The sequence below is a fragment of the Chinchilla lanigera genome, unplaced genomic scaffold, assembly GCF_000276665.1.
Source record: "Chinchilla lanigera isolate Chin_1 unplaced genomic scaffold, ChiLan1.0 scaffold00079, whole genome shotgun sequence".
Lineage (NCBI taxonomy): Eukaryota > Metazoa > Chordata > Mammalia > Rodentia > Chinchillidae > Chinchilla > Chinchilla lanigera.
In genome coordinates, this window is record NW_004955480.1 from 6,705,029 (window position 1) to 6,723,776 (window position 18,748).

Sequence of the window (18,748 nt, forward strand, 5' to 3'; positions counted from 1 at the left end):
CTCATAGATCACAGTTGTGAGCTGCTGGGTGCCAAGAACACTGCTATTTCACATATGTCACTTGGTTTTAATTCAGGGCTTTGGACTTAAGTAAAGCTGGGTTTGATTCCTGGTTCCAGTGTGGCATCAGTGTGACACAAGATAACTTATTTGTAATTATCACCATTGAAATGTTTATCCATCTGCAAATTGGAAATCATAACTCCTACCTTGGGAAATTGTTGAGGGAATTAAATAAGATCATGTATACAAATGTATGCAAAGTTTATAAAAGTAACGCATATGTATTAATCATTTGCCAGAATTTCACGTGTATAACAAATCTAATCTTTGCAACAATCTAATATGATAGATATTATCATTTTCAGAGGAGAAAACAGAGTTTGTGTAAATCCTGATTCAGGACTTCTGGTGCCAGATCCCATATAGGAATATTCTAGAAATGGTCACTACACTTGTCCCATGGTATGTATGGGGTGCTGGACTTCCTATGGATATTGTTTAGTTATTTTCTTGCCATTGTGGCAAGGTTTATTTTGGCTCATGGTTTCAGTGCATGGTTGGCTTGTTCTGAGGCAGAAGTGCCTGGAAACAGATTTTGAAAGGTGTTGTAGAAAGCTGGACATCATTTCCTCTGAAGAAGCAAAAGCAAGACTTTCTTCTTCTTTTCCCTTATTTTATTCCATCCAAGCTCCAAGCCTATTGCCTGGTCTCACCCACACCTAGGTGACAGTTCCCTCTTCAGTAAGTCCATCATCCAGAAACACCGAGAACAGTATTAAACCAACTTTCTGGACATTTATTATTCAAGTTGACATTATAGTTCACAATAACACTCCCATCTCAAGTTGACACAATACCCTAGAGTGTAAACAGCTGCCCTAGAGCATGTCCTCTACACACTAGGATGTAGAACTACTGAGTTAGTTGAGCTTCTAAACTTCTCAAGTTGACAGAATGTATCAACCATTACACTGCCACCACAGTTAACTATCACACTCCCAGTGACCCACCTCCAACCAGACCCTGCCTGCTAACAGCACATTTAGCTGTAAACTCATCAGTGAATTAATATATTCACCAAAGAGGATAGCAGCCCCTTGACCCAGTCACCTTTCAAAAGCCCAGCTATGAACACATGAGACTTTGAGGGGGCATTCTAGATCTGAACCATAGCAGATATCAAAATCCATAGATACTGAAGTCCGCTATATTTAATGGAGTAATATTTTCATTTTAACTTACACACATCCTCTTGTATATATAAAATTATCTGTAAGTTACTTATAGAACTTAATACAATACAAATGCTATGTAAACAGTTAATACTATATTCTTGAGGGAATAATGACAAGAAAAACATCTATACATGTTCAGAAGGTGCAATTTTTTTCCAGAATATTTTGATGCACATATTTGGAACCTACAAATAAAGAGGTCACTGTGGTTAACTGCCTTGGATATCCAACTTTAATTTGGAATTGCATTTAGTGATGGGAAATGCTAATTGGCATTATGGTACATAAAATGTATTAAAAACTGTGGCTTAAATACAACATGGGGATTTAAATATTTCTAAATTAGAGCTCTACAGGGAATACATACTCTCTCTTTATGATGTCTCAATCTTGGTGTGGGTTTGTGCTATGATAGATGCATGTGAGAGTTTAAACTAATTAGAATTATAAACTCAGTTCCTCAGTGGCAGTAGTCATTCTACTACCTTTAAGAGCTCAGTTTCAAGAGCTCAGTAGCCACACATGTAGCTAGAAGTTATGACTTGGGCAACTCAGACATAGAATTTCCATCACCATGCCAAGTTCTTGTAGATAGCACTGACACTTCAAGTTGTTATTGTTTCTACTCAACATGGCTACCTCCTAATTATCTCCAACTTCTTCTATGTCTTCCTTGTTTATTCAGTCAGTATTTACCAGGCATCTGCCATGTGCTAGACCTTGGAGGATATCACAATGGGAAGAATCAGACAGAGGCCACTCTCATGGTTTTTTTTTTTTTTTTTTTTTTTTTTTGGTTTTTCTCCGGTACTGGGAACCGAACTCATGACCTTGCGCTTGCCAGGCAGGCACTTTTGCCGCTGAGCTAAATCCCCAGCCCCTTCTCATGGTTATTTTGGTCTTTCTCCAGCTTCACCCACTCCCCTAAAGGCTATATGCTGTATGACTTCCTAACAGATCTGTTTTGGGGTATAAATCTGAATGTTTCTCTCCTTCTTGAAACCCTCATTGCTGCATGGTATGCACTGAGGTCCTATGAGATCTCCAGCCTCAGGCCTGTCCAGTCTAGAGGCTCACAGAGGGTCTGCTAGTGGGAACCCTCCTCTGTGCTGAGACACCTGGAACCAGTACCCCAGAGGCCCACTCTGCACCTTTGCTCTCCCAGACACTGAGAACTGGGAGGCAGGCAGGGGCTGTGACCATTCTTTCAGGGAGCTCTCCAGTCATGCACTTCCCCTTCTGGGATTTGACTGACTTCAACTCTGTCTCCATAATGTAGCTCAGTGGACACTTTCCCTTGTATTTGTTTGACTCACTGGACACACTGTGTTCTTTCTCTTTAGTGTCCCTGTAACACCTTGTACCAACCTGTGTTACTGGGCTTTAAACAGTAATAATTCAACGAACTGATTACTTGTTGTGTGCTACACACAGTGCTAATCCCTGTGGATGCAAAGCCAGATGAGACTGTTCAATGCCCCCTATGAGCTCAGCACTTAACATTTTCAGAGGGAGACCATCCACTGACCCACCAAATATAAAATAACATAGGATATGCATGTTAATGGAAGGAACACAAATCAGAGAAGTACTGCAGTCAAGGGAATTGTTTAGATTGGGGCAGGAAGTCATGGGAGCCTTCTACCTAAGCATGATGTCTATCACATAGTAGGTTTTCCATAGACAGTGGTGGAATAAATAAATGCTTAATAATAATATTAGTCAGTGAGTATGGTATACATATGTCCCTAGCTCTGCCTGTGTTAAATGGCCTTCTATCCATTCAATCATACCTCATAACTATCTCTGAGTCATGTATATGGATACCATTTTATAGATGAGGCAAATGAGGCTTGACTCACTTCCCCACAGTCACCCTGGCTAAGAGTATCTTTTAAATCCAGGAATGTCTGACTCAGATGCTTGATTATCTTATCATCATCTGAAATGCCTGTCCATTATGAGCACAATAGTAGTGTTACTGGAGGCCAGTGCCCAGGGTCCTTTCCTGGTTCATTTTGTCCTGAACAAAGAAATGGACAGGACAGCTAAAGAGTGTGGTGGTATTGCATTTATTAAAAGCCAAAGGAAAGGTTTTAACACAAAAAGTAGGGAGAAAAAAGAGTAAAGAATGACGTGAAGAAAAGAAGTGTGGAAAAAGAAAACACACCCTGCACACAGAGCATGCCACGGAGAACGAGAAGACAGTGGCCTTGAATCCAGCGGCTGCCATCTTTTATATCTCCCTCTGATGTCAGATCTGGGTAGTTCCAGGGCTCAGAAGCCATTCTGTGCACGTGTCTTGGCCATGACTGACAGGTCTCCATGACTGACAAGTCACACCCAACTGCCCTGCCTCACTATGATTTTATAAAATGCATAGGGGGTTTCATGTAGACTGCAGTGGTGAGGGATATACAAAATAAAGAGGCTATTGGCTTTTTTTTTTAAAGGTGATGCTCAGAGAGGTTAATTAATTTGTACAAGGTTACAGAGTGGGGATTGAAAGTTTGAGCACGTTTCAGAGCACTCACTAAATGCCAAGGTTGAAGAAGATGAAATGAGAAATAGGAGTTTTACTTTATTTTTTTTTAATTTTTAGTGAAAATCCCTTTTCTCTCCAACTTGCTATGTAAAAATGGAAGAACTATTGATTGGTAAGGCTGAATGTGCAGTTAGTAATGAGATTCCCTCTGAAAATCCTTTAAAGTCTCCATAATTAATTTATTTGGGGGGTGAAACAAACTGTGCACATGAAATGAGTTAAAATTATTAATGGCCTGCACTGGGTGCATTGCCTGAGGCTGCACAACACGGTGAAGGGTGCTGAGGTTCAGGTCCAAGCACAACCCCTCTGTTGCCCTCCAAGTTTCATTCTCCAAATCAATTATTGATCATACTCAGGGTTAGACAGTCATCTCAGCCTCTGTGGCTCAGAGCTGTTGTGACTTCTGGGCTTGTTCTGGTCCTACCCAGTTGAGCCAGGAACTGGAGTCTGCAGAGAGGAGGAGGCTCCTGTGATACCACTGAGAACCCCAATCCCATTCCTCTGCCCTGCTTTTCTGAGCCCAGGGTAGCCAGCCCATGGGGAGCCCCTGATCCACTGCAGTGTCGAGTTGAAGAAGAGACAAACCAGTCACTGAGGATTGGGGGAAGAATAGTGTCTGGGCCATGGGTGTGGCTGGGAAGTGGGGGCCAGGAACTTTTAGGAGACATGGAGATGGTCTGTCCCTTCCCTGAGCTGGCTACTCCTAGTATGGGTAAGGTTTGTGCATCTTACTGTCTGTACCTTACACCTTAAAAAAAGAAAGAAGTAATGAACTATGCTTTATCACCTCTCTTCTCTTGGAGTATGAAAGGGTTAATAATAGTAATAATGATGCCAACTAGGGATGTACTTAAAGTTAAACATTGCTCCATGCCTTTGTAGATCTGTCTGTCCTTTGCAACAACCCATTGTGGTGGGTGTCAGGGAAACGGTGACAGCTTAGTAGAGAACACGGCTAGCCTGAATTTACGGCTCCAGGCAGGACCTCCGAGAGTAGCTCCACGGGAGAGTCCCAGTTGAGTTTATTGAGCTGGGCCTTCTGTGGGTAGGGCTAGGGGAGTTAGTAGGGTGGGCTTAGGTGGGGTGAGAAGAAGGGGACGAGAGATTGGGGAGTGAGAAGCGCTGAGTACGTGGTCACAGTAATGGCGAATGTTCTGCTGTGGGTGCACTGTGACCTAGCAGGTGGGATGGATTTGCCACGTCCTTGCTCCCTGGGCTCAGGTGGCTGGCAAAGGGGCAAGGTGGGAGAGAGAGCTGCTTACATAAGGGCTGGAAAGCAGGGAGCGCTCAGGGAGGAGCCAGCAAGGGAAATAAACCCATCCAGGCCACATCGCCAGTGATCACCTCTCACCAGAGGTCACCTCCCAACAGCGAGTCAGCTGTGCTGCCCCATAATCCAATCACCTGTCAAAAGCCCCACCACTGAGCACATGAGTTTTGGGGGATACCCAATTATCAACTATAGCGTAGTCTCAGAAAGTCAAGTAACAGCCCGCCTAAGGGCACACAGTGACAGCCAGGACAGCAACCTCTGCTCTTGATCATGGTGCTGTGTGGTGACTTTCCTCTCTAAGCCCAGTGTTTCATGCACTGTTTATTTCCTTTGTCCCATGGGCGAGTCAGCAGCCCCTTGACTTCTAAAACTAGAGATCAGAGTTGAGGCTGCGGGCAGGGAGGGCGCTGTTGAGGGTTTTGGCGGGAGATGCAGGCACCACCCCAGGGAGAGTTGGATGGAGGGTGGAAGGGTAGAGAGTTCTTTGCTTTCCGACAGCACGCAGACAGCAGGACTCCCAGCTGGTGATTGCTCAGACTCGTGGGCCCTGAGTCCACCTCACAGGGCCTCGTATTAACGGGGTCAGTGCTGCAAGCCTGTACTCACCAGGTTTGGGGCTGACACCAAGGGACTCTCCTATGTCAAGTCAGGGCAAGTCCACTCCAGAAAGCCTGGATGAAGATTCCTACCAGTGCTGGGATACAAATTGAACATTTATTTGAGTGTCAAGGCAAAAGCCATGTGGGTTACACTGGCTTTGAAAAATATTTTTACAAATGTCACCATTTAATCTTAACAATACTCCCGCAAGAGAGAGACTACTGCTCTCATTGGACAGATTCAGAGAAAATGAAAGCTTTAAGGGTTTAGTAACCAAGGCAGGGTTGAAATCCAGGAGACCTAACTCCAAATCCAGTGCCTGCTTTTCTGTAGCATAGTGTCAAGGGCAACCTTGGAGGGGAAAAGAATTGTCCAAGGCGGCCCATGGGAAATTATCTTGAGACAACTAACTCCAAGGCCAGCTACCGCAAATATGATTCAACAAAAGGCTCAAGGACCAAGTTAGGATGCATGAATTGCATGGTTTAGTACACAAATTTGAAACACTGCAGCTTGCAGCAAGTGGAGCGGAGCAGGTAGTTAGTGCATTTGGGAGAGGATACAAGCAGGGGTATCTGCTCACTTCTCTTTGCTTGACGGCCTTCCCTGCTGACATGAGGTTACAAGGACTAGTCCTGAGGTTGAACGATGAGGATGGCAGGGGAAAGGTCCTTGGCCACCATCTTGCTTGATCAGAGGGATGCAGGGTCACTGGGCCTGGCCTAAAGCTCTCTCTCATCTATGACTCTGATCAGTAGCTATGAGTTTCATTTGCCAGAGGACTTGTGGTGCCAGAATGGATGCCAGCAATGGGTGGCTGATTTAAGGCCTCGTAAATACTGAGTATTTATGTAAATACATGAGTACCTCATGTGCATTGAATATATTATGACTATTTATAACCAGATGTCTCATGTGTATTTCCAAAGTCAAGAATATTTGGTACCTCTTGGTTTTCCCATGTTCAGCACACACAGGCTGTACTTACGTTATCTCTGCTAACATCTCTCCAGAAGTTACTGCTTCACTTGTACACGCTTAATACACCTAACAAATTCTGCCTGCATCTCCCGGGCTATTTTCTTCTATACTTAGTTTCACTTACTCTTTCTGTATGCATCCCTGATTTTTCTCCAGCAGAACTGAATATCTTAAATTATAAAACAAATGCTTTCCAAAAAGAGAACTGTGCTGGGAAGTCTCCGTAGGAATCTTTGCAGGGAGCAGAGGGGTGGTGGGAACCTTTTGAGCTAATGGAGACAGAGGTAGACAGGAGTGTGTTAGAGCTTGCAGTTAGACCTGCACTTGAACCCAGCACCCCTGCTCACTGCTAGGGACAGCTTCCCACCTGCTTTCACTTTCAGTGTCCTCCCTGTAAAAAGGCCATAACTAAAACTACTTCCTATAGCTCTTTGATATTTGATAAGATACTGTCTTACACATTAGCACAAGCTCTGGTCTTTTTTTTTTGTCTTTTTGAGACAGGGTCTCGTTATGCAGTTCAGGCTGGCCTTGAGCTCACTTTGTAACCCAGGGTGGTCTCGAACTTGCAACGATCCTCCTGCCTCAGCTTCCCAAGTGCTGGGATTCTAGGCATGCGCCACCACCTCCAGCAGCTCTGGTCTTTTGTAAATGTAATTTTAGATCTAGGTGAAGAATTAAACTTCTTATACCTTGTAATCCTTACTTATAACAGTCCTGAAGAACGTGATTTCAGTTGACTGCTTTTTCCAACAAGAGAATCCCATAGAATGGAATTTAAAAGCTGAATACAGCTCAGTGGCAGCATGCTTGTTAGGCATGGGCGAGGCCCTGTGTTCAATCTCCAACACCGAAAACAAAGCAGAAAAGCAAACACAGAAGGAAAATTCATATTGGTTCAACCCAGAGCTCTGCATTTATCTGTTTAGTCCTCATAGTGCCCCCAGGGAGGGAGACACAGGAGGTGCTGTGACAGAATTCTGTGACAGAGTTTCCCCAGGTGGCGGTGGAGAGGAGGCTCTGGGAAGGCTTCTTGGAGTCAGTGAGTCTTGAGTGGAAATTTGTAGGATGCGCAGGCCTTAGCTAATGAGCTTATCAAAGTCATAGGGAGGAAGGTGGGAAATCCGGCTTCAGGTAGAAGCAGGGTCCGTGGTAGGACCTTGTACACGCTGAGGACCTGCAGGTCCGTTGGCTCCAGTGAGCTGGCCCAGTGCTGGATGACTTCTGGTCACACAGGCCAGTGCTGAACTGACTAAGAGCACAGAGACAGAGGGAGAGTTGCAACAGTAATGTGCTTTTATTCCAGTCTAACAAGGAAGAATGGCGGTGAAATTAGGGCGCTGAATGAGGAGGAGGAGTGAGAAATGTCTGTGGGTCTTAGATTTTATCTTTTTTAATGCATAAGATGGTTCTAGCCTCCAATTAATGAGACTTAATTGAAAGGGGTTTAAATTTATGCCGGGAAGGCGGTGGGAATAGAAGATCCGGGAGCTGTCTTCCAGGATTCTTGGTTAATATGCATGAGGCTAAGATGACAGTGCACAGATTCAAACTTGGCACTGGCAGCAATTAAGAAGCAGCTTCATTTTTAACCCCTCCCATGTGGAAAAGGATAAAGGTGAAAGATTTAGCATCAGCCAAATTCATTCTGATTTCTTCCTGTTGGAATGTATCTCTGTCTCCCTGGTCAGCTGCAAAAGGAAGTGGCCTTTGCAGTTGGAGTGGAGGTTATTTTAATGTAAATTGAACTGCAAGAAGTGCTTCCAGGAAGTCAGTTTAGATACAGTCTCTGACAGGTCTGAGATTTTATTGTATTAAGTGGTTCTTCCTGGGAACAAAGTGAAAGAGCCTGGCCACCTCTTACCCTGACACAAGCTTCTTCAGGAAAGGACATGAAACTTCATTAGAAGAGCTGAAGGCCCATTACGATCTACATTAATGTATCTTTTATTCTGTTGGCCATTGGCTAATTTAATAAAGATTGCATATTCCTGATGACTGATACTCAGATATTTGAGAAGTCATTTCCTGAAGGTCTCAATAGAATAGAAAAGAAAGCTAGAGATACACTTCCCACTTTCCAGAAAGAAGACGTGCCTGCCTTATGTTTTGAAGGAGAAGGCCATTTGGCTGAGGAGTATGAGGAAGGACCTTAGAGTTGCTGGCATGAGTGGGAGTCCTGGCCCTGGCTTGGGATATAGGTTCTCTTGAATGACTCGACCTCTCTAAATTTTATTTGCCTGATGATTATAACAACATCAAACAGATAAACCTCCGACTAAGGTTTTGGGACTATACCTGGGTCTGGAAAGGATGTGAGTCAACTCTTGCTGAAAAGATGCATGGAATGGTAAAATTTATACCACAACTGTAGATAATTTTAAAAAAATCTAAGAAAGACTTTCAAATAAGTAGATTTATAACATTTGGAATGATAAGGGTGAGGAACCGTAGATTAAAAAGAGAATTGTGGAAAAAGAACATAAAAGGATTTGAGGAAGAATCAAATACAAATTCGAGAAATAAAAAAAATGCATCATTGGAATAAATAATATAAAATGCTCATGAAATGGTAGAGTATAAATAGTTGAGAGGATGAAGTGGAAACAGAGCTAAGTAAATGAAGCAAAAGGGAAGATAGATATGGTAGAGAAATTAGAAGAAAAGGCAGATGGACTAAAGGATTAAAAAGGTATCTAATAGGAGTGCCAGAAAAATAGATTGAATGCAGTGGAGAAGAATAATCACTTTAAAGTAAAGTGGTAGAGAATTTTTTCAGTTTTGAAGAAAACTATAAATACTCAGTAAAAGAATCCACAGTTTAAAAATTTTAATAAAAAATTAGTTCATGGCCATACCATACAAAAGTTGCAGAACACTGAAAAGAAAAATACTAAATTCTGCAAAATAAAAAGCCACATTGCTTATATGCCATTTATAGAAAATTTAAAAAAACATAAAGAAAACCATTATACCTAGTTCAGCTGTTACTAGTTATGTAAAGTTTGGTCTAATGTTTTCATTTCAAACTTTTGTTGGGGGCCATGTACAATTTTAAGAAAGTTTAGCTCCACAAGTTTCCACAGTTTCATACCTACTTTTAAAATTTATCATATTATAGGTGATACCGTATTACTTAAAATATAATTTTCCATGGTGGAAAGTCTCAAACCCCGCCAAATGGTGAGTACTGTAAAAAGAACACCTTCCGTTCCCAGATATTGGACAGAAATTTACCACAGACTCTGCCACCTCCAAACATTGTAGTGTTTGTTTCCTACAAATGAGAATGATTTCTAACAGAGCTATAGTAGAATAATAAAAGGCAGGAAGGTAGTGTTAAGGTGCTAGATTTAATCTCCAGAGTGTGCTCAGGTTTGCTGATCATCCTGATAATGTCCATTACCTAAGGACACTTTTCACATCTTAATCTTCCTGACTGTGTAAATGGATCTAGTAGAGAATCCCGCACTGTACCTAGGTGTTGTGTTGCCCTAGGCTCCTTGTTTGCAACAATTTGCCATTCCTTGACTTTCATGAACTTCATTTTATACTTTTGAAGACTAAAAGCACACTCATTTTGCATAATGTCCCTCATTTGAACTTGTCCCATAGTAAGTATGCTCCCTCTGAGCACTTGTTGGGTGTTGGGTCTGCTGGGCTTCTCTGCAGTAACGTCACTCATTTCCCTTTGTAACTGGTAAGCATTTGAGGGAGAAGGACTTTGAAAGTGTATAAATACCTCCTTCCTCATCAGACTCCTCTCTCTCTCCAGCCTCTTTGTATCAGCTGGAATGTTTTCCTATTTCACTCAACAGGTACAATCTGTTCCTATTATGATTTTAAAAAATATTTTCAACTTTTCCCAAATTTGGCCAGCGGAGCCCTTGAAAGTTGGCTCCTCTGTCTGTCGACATGGCCCATAATTAACTGAGCAGTTCGTTACTTTTGGCACAAGATATTTCAGGTTTATCTTGTGCTTTCTCTCTCTCTCTCTCTGTCTCTCTCTCTCTCTCTCTCTCATTTATTCTTCTTTTGTTTTTTTTTGTTTTTTTTTTGACACAGGGACTTCATATGCAGTTCAGGCTGACCTTGAACTCACTATCTAATCGAGGCTGGCCTCGAACTCATGGTGATCCTTCTGCTGGGATTACAGGTATGCACCACCACACCCAGTTCATCTTGCACTTTTCTTATTTCAGTCCTAGAATCAGCTACTTTTTGAGGAAGCACTGATTCCTTTTACTGAAAAATGATATTTACAAAACAAGATCTGGATAATAATTGTTCTCATTATTCAGATTTTACTGTTCCCAGGCACATTCAGTGAACAGAACAAAGTGAGATATATCTGACAAATATACATACTCTTATGTATTCATGTTTATATTTCTTTATTTATCATCTATGTTTCTATTGGATCTATCAACCTCATTATCTGTAATGATCTATTTACCTCTCTATCACAAACCTCAAGTTCCCATTGATGTTTCTAGTTCCATTCTAAGAACACAATGTTTGCTTTTGCTTTCTCAGTTTTAATATGTATAAGTGGCTCCCACCACTCTGGGAAGCTGAAGCAGGAGAACTGCAAGTTTGAACCCAGCCTGAGCAACTTAGCAACTTAGTGAGACCTTGTCTCAGAATAAAAAATTAAAAATGCATGGGGGATGTAGCTCAATGCAAGGGCCTTGAGTTCAATCCCCAGTACCAGAAAAAAAATTATAAGTTCCCTCTGTGACTGTGAGAAACCAGATTCCCATTGCCATTAATGTTTACTTGTTGGATCAATCACCCAGGGAATAGCCAGCCTCTGCTGCTGTAGCTGGGCCCTGTCCTGTGCCCATCCTTGTGTCCAAGCTTCTTCACCCTGCCTAGGAGCAGATGTCCTATGCTGTGCTGTCTCTAACAGTCAGCCTTCTCCTGCTTGTATTATAATGGCTTGTATCTAGATGTCCCCGCAAAGCCTCATGCAGTCATAGGTGGGGCTTTTTCAGAGGTGACTGGCTCTACAATGTGTGATGCTGGGATTAAGGGTGTGTGACTACTAAATTAGTCCACTGATTGGTTTGGTGCCCACCCTAAGCTGGTAACATAGGTAGGGGCAGAAAGAAGCTGTGATTGTTACTTGCAGGTTGCTACTTTACTGCTGGCTGCCTTCCTCCTACCCTGCTTTGCCATGGACTATTTCTCCTCTGCAGTGACCCTCTACCATGCCACCCTACCTTGGAGTCAGCCAACTATGGACTGAAACCTTTATAAACTGTGAGCAAAGTAAACCTTTCCTCCTTTAACTTTGGGCATCAGGTATTTTGTCTCAGCAATGAGAAAAGTAATTAAGACAATTACTGCTATTACTTTTAGTATTTATAACTTTGTGATAAAATGTACATAACCAAAATTTACCATTTTAATCATTTCAGCTGTATAATTCAGTGGTATTAAGTACATTTATATCATTATGCAGCCATTGCCACCATGAACCTCCAGAACTTTATCACCCCACTCAGGGTTGGGAATGTAGCTCAGTGGCAGAGTGCTTGCCTAGCATGAACAAGGCCCTGAGTTCAATCCTCAATACTACACACACACACATGGAAACCAAACTAAAATTTTATACTCATTAAAAATTATTCTCCATTCCTAATTCTCCCAGCTGCTGACAACCACCATTCTATTCTCTGCTGCTGTGAATCACATCATATATTCCCCCTTGTGTCTGGCTTATTTTATTTAACATAATGTTTTTTTTTTAGGTTCCTCCATTCTATACCATATGTGAGAATTTTATTCCTTTTAAGGTTGAAATATATACATATATATATATCACATTTATATATGACATTTATGTATGCTTGGGTTGCTTTTCCTTTTTCTTATTGTAAGTAATGCTACTATGAACTAGTGTACAAATATCTGAGCCCCTGTGTGCAATTCTTTTGGATTTAAAATAGAAATAGAAGTGGAATTGCTAGATCATGTGGTAATTTCATTTTTGATATTTTGAGTGACTGCCATACTGTTTTTGTTGTTGATGCACCATTTTAAATTTCTATCATAAATGCCAAAGTGTTCCAATTTTTCCACATTCTTATTGGTTAATAGCCAATCAAATGGTTATGAAATACTACAGTCTCAGTTTTGTTCTTCATTTTATCTCTCTAAATAATGAAGTGGTATTGAGCATGATTTCATTGCTTTTTAGTCATATGTACATCTTCAGAGAAATGTTTGTCAAGTTCTCTGATCATTTTTCAACTGAATTGCTTTTGTGGTCATTAAATTGAAATTTATTATATATTTTGATATTACTGTATCGTCAGATTTATGATTTTATATTTCATCCTATTCTAGAGTGCCTATTCATTCCTTTAATAGTGTCCTTCAATGCACAGAAGTTTCACATTTGAACAAAGCCCAATTTATCTATTTTTACTTTTTTTTGTCTATACTCTTGGGGTCATTGAAGAATTTATTGCCAAATTTAGTATCATGAGTTCTCCCCTTATATTTTCTTATGAGAGTTTTGAAATTGGATACATTTACATTTAGATCTTTCATCCACTTTATATTAATTTTTGTGAATAGTGTATGTTATTTTAAATCTATTATTTTATTTTATTCATTTTTCATTTTTTGAAAGGTGGAATGGTTTGTTTAACTCACACTTTGTAGAGGTTTCAGTTCATAGGTGGCTGGCTCCAAGACAGGGCAGCATGGGAGAGGGGCATCACAGAGGAGAAACAGTCCGTGGCAGGCAGAAGGCAGCAAAAACAAGTAATTGACAAACTACTAACTCTAAACTTGTTATTTTAAACTCTTCATAGTTTTAAAAGATGAGCCAAAGTGTTTTCAAAAGTTACTTTATTTTTGGACCTTAAAGATACTTACTTATTTTTGCTTTCATGTTTTATTACAAAAGACAATCAAGCATTCCTGGAAATTTGATGTTTTCTAACACCTGAAGCAATGGTGGGAGACAATATGGCTCAACCAAGTAAATCAGGAGTAGAAACCAAGAAGATATGACAGTGGTTGGAGGTATTGTGGGTTTGATGCACATCAGTTATTAGGAATTATGTCCCTGCCTGCCCCCCTCCCCTCCCCCACTTCCTCCTTTAGTTGCTGCTATCCCTGATTTATGGTGGTCTGTGGACATTTCTTCTTCCATGATTATTACTTTTTAAAATGTTTGTGTCCAAGGGGCTGGGGATTTAGCTCAGCGGCAAAAAGCGCCTGCCTGGCAAGCGCAAGGTCGTGAGTTCAGTTCCCGGTACCGGAAAAAAACAAAACAAAACAAAACAAAAAAAAAAATAAAATGTTTGTGTCCATCCTGCAGATCACTGGTGCTGGGTGATGCAAGTGGTTTCATTAGAGCTTAGAGAAGCAATCCCTTGTCTAGAGTGAGGAAGCGACATTCATTATATAACTGATGATCTATGGCAATGAAATTTTCCAATGATGTTTCCCATTAGAGTGCACAAAGAAGTCCAGTTGTGCCTGCTGGTGATTTCCTGATTAATTCCAAACATGAAGGCAATTGCTCAAGGCAGACTTTCTTTAGAAAGGGACACTAGTAGAGAAAATCATGTACAATCAGAGTATTACACATTAGGACTAGAGGTGCTTCCCAAAACCTTTAGCCACTGAATTCCTTTTACTCAAGTAAAATCAATCATGTGATTAACCCCAATAGATAAATAACAATTTATAAATTATTACATTTAAATTTTTCTCCTGTTCAAAAACCTTCTCCATACTCCAACACTCCCAAGCTGAGTCCCAGAGAAAGGAACTGATGGGTCCAGGTTCACTCAGCTTGTGATGGGTAGAGATGGAGCCAGAATTCGTATTTCTCGATCCTTAAAGGTAAAATCTCCTTAAACAGGCAAAACATGGCACACCCTTCTGGAATGTTTTGTTATTCCAGAGCCCAGATGAGAAGAAGAGGAAGAAGAGGTAAAAGAAGATAAAGAAGATGAAGACGAGGAGGAGGGGGAGGAGAAGATTGATCTAAATCTTAAGGATTCTAAGGGCCATTTAGTAAACCCTGATCAGTGTCTTGAGGACAACGTGTGTGTTTGTTTGGGGCTATTTTAAGGATGTCTTCAGGGGTCAAAATTAGGGTACTTCAAGAACTGGGCATAAGAAATACTAGCAAGACAAGGAAAACCTGCCTGAATTGGAGACATGTACAAGCAGATGGAGCACTTCAGTCCCCAGAAAGTCTCCCCTAGAATTTCAGTTGCAAAAAGGAAGGGCTTCACAAGCTCCTCTCCATGGGAAGTGAGAGTGAGTGAGTGGTGCACAGTCACTTGGTCTCCAGTGGAAAAGGCTCCCTCTGGCCACATGACTGCTGGGAGGCTGGTGAGGCGAAACATGAGAGAATGGAAGAGCAACGAGATGAAAGAGACAAGAGGTAAAGGTGCCCGAGCCCTTGTGGGGATTGGGGAATGAAGCCTGGCTTAGGATAAAAAAGGGGAACTTGGGAGTCACTTAATAGGAAGAAGGAAGGTTTCAGAAGTCCCATCAGAGAGATTTTTTATGGAGTTTACTAATGGATGAGGGAGAGTTGACATAGGTAGATAGAATGAAAAAGGCATCTTTCCACACAGCTGGTGGGAATGTAAATTTGTACAGCCACTATGCAAAATATGGAAATTTCTCAAAAAACTAGAAATAGAATGACCATTTGACCCAGCTAGTGCTGCTCCTATATGCAAAGAAATTCAAGTCAGGATTCCACAGGGATACCTGCATATCCACATCTATTGAAGCATAATATACAACAGCTAAGCTACGCAACTAGCATAGATGCTGCCCATCAACAGATGAATAGACACAGAAGGTGCTATATATACATGATGTAAAGAAGAATAAAATCAGGTCACTTGCAGAAAAAAATATATGGGTCTGGAGGTGATCATATTGAGGAAAATCAGCCAGACTCAGAAAGACAAGAATCACGTGTTCTCCTTCATATGTGGATCTAAAAAGGATGAGAAGAAAATAGACTACTAGGCAAGAGGAAGGAAGTAACAGGAGGGGGTGCTCAGGCTAATATTAGGGGCCATGAATATGAGGAAAATTCACTATACACATTGAGTCCCTAAGTGTGAAACTAAGGGGGCAGGGGAGGGAGGGTGGTGGTAAGGAGAAATGGTTAAAGTATGTGCTGTGCACGTACAAATCTGCCAAACGAAGCCCATTAATGTGTATGATCAATATACAGTAATAAAAAAATGGAGAAAAACTATCTTCAAAGAACATTCAGCATTATCAGCTATTGACTACTTACCCACAACTAGTTACACATTGTTAGTAAAAAACTAGTTACTAATTACCAGCTAACCATAACCAGTTAACAATTACCAACTAAGCATTGCTAGTTAATAACTAGTTACCAATTACTAGTAAACCAGAACTAGTTAACCATTATTAGTTACCAGGAACAAGTCAGACAAACTGTTTAAGAACCACTCGCTGCCTACAACTCATTAAACACATCACTAGCAACATCTTGTTACCCAAAACTCAATAACTATCACTAGTCACCAATAACAAGTCCTGCATAGGTAGATACACACAACTAATCACTAGCTGGCAACTACTAGTTACCTATTATTACCTAAGAACATCCAGTTAACCACTGCTAGTTACCAACACAGTCTTCCACAGCTAATTAAGAACTACTGGTTACCCACAACTAGTTAAACATCACTGATCCATGACTGGCTACTGCTTAGTGCAGAACTACAATTAATCCCTGCTAATTACTAACTGCTATTCCTCCAGAGCTAGTTGAGAACCACTAGTTACCCTCAACTAGTTAAGCATCAGTAGCTAATGACAGTTGTTACCCATCACCAATTAACTGCTAGTTAATGTTCATCCTCAACTCGTTAACAACAGCTAGCTACAGATACTTAACTATCCCTAATTGATGACAAGTATTTACTGATTACTAGCTACTCACATGTGGCTACCCACAACTAGTTACCCATCATTGGTTACCCCACAACTACTTAACATTTTCATGACGGGGCATATGTCTCACTGCCAGGAGGCTTTTATTTGAATTTGATGATATGATGCAACATATTTAAACCTGTGTATGGGCTTAATACAAGATGTTAAAACGAAAACACTCATTGTTACTGCTTCATGGCTATATTAATATTAAACTCAGTGGTAAATTTACTTTTTGTTTTCTTCTTCTTCCTTTGTGGTTCTTCTCATTTTTGTTTGGTATTTTCATTTGCAAGTAATGTATACTTTTTGGATATGTATTTCCTAACCTATTTGATTTTCAATTTCAAGAATATTTCGATTTTGTAATTTTTTTCCCATTAGAAACACAGGAAAATTCATCAGTTGAATCTGTAATTATATCTCATCAAAGGAAAAGGTCATAACCTATTGCTCTTTGGATGAAGATGCATTTGCATTAGATGAATGTTATCTTCTGGCCAATAAAATCAATGAATATACTGAGGATTTGCATATGAATGTAGGAGGTCAAGAGGAATAATAGCAGCCAATAGTAGAAATGTGATAGAATATGAGCCCACAGAATTGGAAAAGATGGAACCCCTAATAAGAAATATTAACTGTGGTGATCCTTTTCTGTTGTAGAAATTATTTGTAATATAATTACAATAATAATATCCTTGAAATTACAATTGAAGAAACAAATAGACGTGCCAAGCCATGTGGCTTTAGTGAGGAAAGAAAACATCAGTAATGCTGGAAATCTGCTACAATTAGTGAGATGAAAACTTTCATAGGTCCATTATTAACTCTGAGGAAAGTACCATTAGCAGATAGTATGCTAATGGATGCTACAAAGATGCCATACAACGTGATCATTTTTTGGCTATTTTGAACTGTTTACTGTTTACTCTAACAATACCACCTGCAGAGCTGAGGACCACTTGAATATATTTAGAAAAATTATGGAAGAAATTGTTTGTACATTCAAGAATACAGTAAAACCTAGAAAAAAATGTAGTGATAGATGAAAGCATGATTTTATGGCAAGGATGTCCACTTTTTCACAGATAAAGGAAAATGCCACAAATATGATACAAAATTATATAAATCATTCTTGTGTAATGCTTTATGGCTATGATTTAGTTGTCTATGCTGGAAAAAGTGGAAACTCTTCAATGCATGGACATTTTTATGATGCTGGTTTGCAGTGAATGAATGGCTTATTATTTGAACACTGCACATTACATGCAGATAGTTATTATTACAGTATACCTCTAGCACAAGATCTTTCACAAAAAGAAACATTTTTTTTTTTTTTTTTTTGCAGCAAAGAACAGCCAAATTGAAAATTTTTGTCAGTACAAGCAAGAACAAACCAAAAATGTGGCAAAATCATAAGCTTTGAAAATCGTTCTGGTGTAGAGTTTGTTAAAGGGACTGATACAAGAATTGCTTGTATGTTAACTTGTAAAAATCAGGAAAACTTGGAAACATAAAACATAATCTTGTCTCTGACTACAATAATGCAGAGAAAGGTGTTGATTTAGCAAACTAGATGTTATCATATTACAGTTCCTTTTTTTAATATTACAGTTCCTTAAGGGAAACATTAAAAAGTTTTAATATACCTAATTTGTGCATATTATATTCATCAGCAGTGGGGTACTTGTAAGATTTCCATGTTAAAATTTAGAGAATTAATTATTGATAAACTATTAACCCATCAAGAAATGTCCCAGACTCAAATTACTCAAAAAAATTTCACTTTTTAGAAGATTACGTAGGATCAGCACAAAATACATGCAGGTAGAGAATGTTATCAAAAATTATCTGAAAAAAAGCACGCCGCTCTGTCAGCAAGAAAACATCAAATGCATTATGATGTTTTTGTGCACTCTGCACAGATCAGTCATCTTTATGGGTAAAATGTCTTTAAGAAATTCATAACTATAAATAAATATTTTAAACTTAATGAAATACATTTATTAATTCTTGTAACAATTTTAAAAATTGGAATGATTTCTTGACGGCAGCCATTCTTTCTGGGGTGAGATGGAATCTCAGTGTTGTTTTAATTTGCATCTCTCAAATGATCAATGATGTTGAACATTTTTT